Source organism: Hibiscus syriacus, unplaced genomic scaffold (genome assembly GCF_006381635.1).
Source record: "Hibiscus syriacus cultivar Baekdansim isolate YM2019G1 unplaced genomic scaffold, ASM638163v2 tig00110579_pilon, whole genome shotgun sequence".
NCBI lineage: Eukaryota > Viridiplantae > Streptophyta > Magnoliopsida > Malvales > Malvaceae > Hibiscus > Hibiscus syriacus.
Genome location: NW_024062790.1, coordinates 544,632 through 549,544, shown reverse-complemented (window position 1 = coordinate 549,544; position 4,913 = coordinate 544,632). Strand labels below are relative to the sequence as shown.

At 36.2% G+C, this 4,913-nt stretch overlaps 1 pseudogene; it reads right to left on the bottom strand.

Moving 5' to 3' along the window:
- Positions 1-1,348, bottom strand: LOC120133386 (annotated as a pseudogene).
- Positions 1,349-4,913: the final 3,565 nt, after the last annotated feature.

Sequence of the window (4,913 nt, the reverse complement as noted above, 5' to 3'; positions counted from 1 at the left end):
TCAAATGAAACCTTTGAAACTTCGCCTTTTTCCATGAACAAACGCCATTCTCTTCAAACTTGATTGAGATAAAGGAGTCTGCAGAAAAAAGGGGAAAGAATATTACAGTAAATCAATGGAAATATCATAATAATAACCCTCGGCTCTATATTCAGAATGTTCTATATCAAGGTGAACACTAGAGGAAAAGAAAATGCAGACCTTATAGGCAGGAAATGAAATATGATCATCATTTCTGCAACTCATTTGCGCACTTCCCGGCTGAAAATTATCAACATCTGGTATCAGTGACTGGAATCCAATAATGGCTTCAACGTTAGCCTTTTCAAAGCTTGGATTGGGTTCTGACTTTGCCAGATCATGTAGCTGATGAAATATCTCTTCCTTATGTTGTCCACCAGATGAATTACGATTCTGATTCAAAGACAGTTGATTCACAACAGTTATATATTGATAACACAATGCACAAAAAGCTAAGAGATTTGCAGTTAATGGTACACAATTCATCCAAGTAATTCTTAAACAATCACATCCAAAAATGCAACAAAGCCTCAATAAAATCTAGTTGTCTTATTAAACTTGAGCATTAAAATTTAAATTACCGTACTAACTCAAACACTTGTTCTGTTAAAGTCACAGAAAACACCGCAAACCTCAGTGACATGATTTTCTAAAACAAAAGAACAAACTAAAATTTGATAAGAACCCCAAAATTCCAAATTTCAGTGAATACATAAACAAACTGATAACTCTTCACCAGCATAAAACTCATAAAAAGAGCAATCTTTTAACTTCTTTCTCATATTTTCCAAGGAGCCAGCCAACATAGACGCATAAGAAATGCAAAAGATTGAAAAGGTTAACTTGATACTAAACCTTTGGTAGAGGAGGGACATCCGTAGGCTTAAACCCATGATCAAAATCACTGGAAAGAATCAACCCGTCAAAGCCAGAAATCACAGGAGATCCCCAATTAGACAAATCCAACAACCCATCACAATCTTCAGCACCATCTCCACAGCCAAGTTTGACTTCACACGAAAAGGGAGGTTTATCACCCAAATCTTCGATCCCAATAAAGCTCAGCGGCTCACTCACGGAAGGGCACCCGGTGAAGACTTCTATAGGCCTCCTATTGTGCAAGGAGGAGGAGGGTAACTTGTGGTTTTTCCAATCACAGTTGGAGCAGAAAACAGACTGCTCGGTTTCACAGAAGACGGAAGCAGACGAGTGGTCGCAGGCGTCACAGAGCTGTGTGTGAGCGAGAGTGCTTGGTAAATAGTTGGTTAGCAGAGTGAACTTCCCTGTCGCATGAGAAACAGATCCTGGCGGAGTCAGCTATGCAGTATAAAAGAGGGTAACCAATTTAGGCTCTCAACCCATACAAAAAATCCAGTGAAAGAGCTGAAAGTTGAACCAAAAACAATGGTGGAGAGTTCTGTGCCAATCTTGAACTGAATCAGGTAATAGACCGTAATGTTGGGGATTTATCAGGTGGAGAGCTCCAGAGATTTGCTATTGTTGTTGTTGCCATACAAAATGCTGAAATATATATGTTTGAAATACACTGTCCTATGTGAGTTGATATTCCACATCGGTAGTTCTTGGGGAATAAGGGCTAAGTCGAATGTATAAAAGATGATGGGTTTCAACAAAAGAATATTAACCCATCCTCGAGTCAAGCTTGAATCGAGCTCACAATCGAGCTCACAATCGAGCTTGAATCGAGCTCACAATCGAGCTTCAATCGAGCTCAAAATCGAGCTTCAGTCGAGCTCGAGTCTCGAGCTCTAGTCGAACTCGAGTCTCGAGCTTCAGTCGAACTCTTGAATTATTTTTGAGTTCGATTCGAGTTTCAATATTATCTTTCGAGTTTGAGTCGAGCTTGAAAATTTTAGGCTCGCGAGTTTTCGAGTCGAGTCGAGCTTATGTTTAAAGTTTTCGAGTTTGAGTCGAGCTCGACTCGGCTCGTTTACACCCCTACCCTCCACACTATGGGGCAAAGGTGAAGAAAATCTACTCGCAGGAGTGAAGACCATCAATTTATGTCATTGTGAAATAAAGTGCGAAATAACAAAGAACCATGAAGTAGACCAAATACAAAGTGCGGAGATCAAATCCAGTCGAGAACAATGAAAGAAGTTCCAAATGGAAGAAATAAAAAGGATAAGAAGGTGTTCAAAGAAATTGAATTCCTAAACTCATCCAATAAATTCATATTCAAGATAGAAAAGAGAAAATCTAGAGAAAATCTAGAGAAAAAAGAAGATGAAAAAGAAGAAAAAGAACAAATTAAGTATTTCAAGATGAAGGACTCATTGAACCTCAAGCTACAATGTTAATCAAGTACATTCATTCCAAAGATCTAACTCAATAGAAGATTATGTAATACCAAATGAATATAAAAGAAAATAGCATACATTGCATGCATATTCAAATTGAGCAAGGCAAGATTGAAGGCATCAAAATGAATTGATAATTAGTTCAATTACCCTTAAACACTTGTTTGGCCTATTATCCTTTTCTTTCGTAACCGTGAACCGTAGCCTACATTATGTGCCTAAAAATTCCCTTCTAATCATACATGAATTTCTAAACATAAGAGACTATCTTTAGATTTCATCCTGTCCATCAGGATTAATATTTTATTTACAAAAGGTTTTCTAAAATATTTAATTCATGATAGAGAAAAATGACAAAGGGGGGTTCAAGATGTAAAATTTTGAATAACATCTTGAAACCAAATGAGGATTCGAGTTGAAAATCTAAAAAGGCGGCTCAAATATGAAGATCGTGCAGTTGTTGTATAGGAGGTGATTTCACAAATCCCTTGGTAAGACATCACACTACCCGAATGTGCTCATAAGAGCTAGAAATGGATAACACTTCCACTAGATGGGCATAGAAGCTACTCCATTAGATCAGTGAACATCAAAGAAACGAGAATACTAGATCTTGACTAAAGACAACAACCCGAGACACCTTATCCTTTCCTTACTTAACCCTACCTCAAAATTAACATTAATCTTGACACTTGTTAAAGGGCTATGAGTTTGAGGGATTAAAGAGCATTTGATTCCTTGATATCTAATGAACTCTTGTTTTATGATTTGTCTTAATTGTGAACCCAAATTAAGGGGCACATTTTTCAAACTTTTTCATCAAACATTCTCACCTTTGAAAATAAAAGAAGAAGAAACATATTTTCAAACAAGACAATCTCTCTGGAATAGAGCTTGAAAATTGGCACATATCTCCCAAAAGTATGCTAGATCAGTACTGCAAGAAATGATAAATTTTGGGGCATTATTGAAGGCCTATATCATCCAGGAATACAAGATTATTGAATTGAGCAGACATTTATTTTCAATAAGACAGAAAGGTGTCAGATTGAAAATGGTGAAGCAGAGATAGTGTAGCTTACTATATATGCTTGTTTTGTCAACCATCACAACATAGAGTTGTATCATGTTGATGATTTATTATGCAGTAATGTTGAAGCCACAAAAAATGATGAATGCTTCTCGTACCAGTAGTTACGAAGTTGAGCCAATATTGACTTCATTAGGGGTTTCTAAATCCCAATTGGGAGGTCATGTTCTATTTGTACCAAGATCAAAAGTGGATAACGGGGAAGTTTCTTTTCGCTAAATGGGTGACAAAACATTGAAAAAAAATTAACGCAAAGCTTGGAGAGTTGAATTCGATGTTAGCAATTAAGCAAACACCTTCAATTTCGATTTTGATTGCCTCTATGACTCTAACTACCATCCTTGGCATGGATGTATTGTAGAACTAGTCAAAGAACACAAATGTTCTATTAGTTTTTGTTGTGGGATGAAAGCTCTATTGGATTTATACACAAGTTCAAACAGAGAAAGCCAATTTTTATCAGGGGCAAAATTTACTGGGGCAATAAGTAATTGACACGAGTCAAGAATTGTAAGAGTACAATCTGATGGAAAAATAAATATAACTGAATCGGTAAGAAAATGAAATTTGCTCATGCAACCATTTCCATCATAGATCAAGAAAACATACATTAACATAAACATATACGTCACATGAATTTGCACATTTTCATCGTACATTCATCATCGCATGCAATAAAAAAGTTTTTTCCCTCTCGTAAGGATGCCTTTATAATTTTGAGAAACTAGTTTCATATTTCTCAAGATTGTTCATCTAAGAACATCAATCTAGTCTTTCTTATTACTATTTTCCCTTAAATCCGTATTTCATTTTTCTTAAAGGTTATTTTCTCCTCTCACGAGGATATCATCTAATTTTCCTTCCTCAATATCATTTTCTCATATCATGAGGACAAATTCAAAAAGTCATTTTTATCAAAATAAAAATCAAATCAAATACATGAAATAAACTTCATCTTGGCATTCATAAAAACATCCAAGATAGTCATTCATAAATGCATCATTTTTATATATCTTTCAGGAAATAAATGATTGGTGACAACTAGATCTCCTCAACACGAGAGAGCAATGTCTTTATCAGATTTGACATTGAAAAAATCAGCCAGAGTGACCCGATCTCTTCATCACGTAGGAGCACTATCGTTTTCACAACCAAATTATCTTTAGACAATCAGACTCTCAACGCAAAAGAATGTTGTCTCCATTATCCAAATCCGACCAGATTTCCTCAACGTGAAGGAGCACTGTCATCCAAAAAACCAGACTTCCTCAACACGAAGGAACAATGTTATCTCTAAATATGACTAGATGTCCTCAACAAAAATTAACAATGTCATCCACCGACCAGATCTCCTCAACGCAAAATAGCAGTGTCATCCTCAGACAATTAGACTTCCTTAACACAAAATAACTGTGTTGTCTCCAAATTATCCAAATACGTCTAGACGTCCTCAACAGGAAGGAACGATATTGTCCATCGAC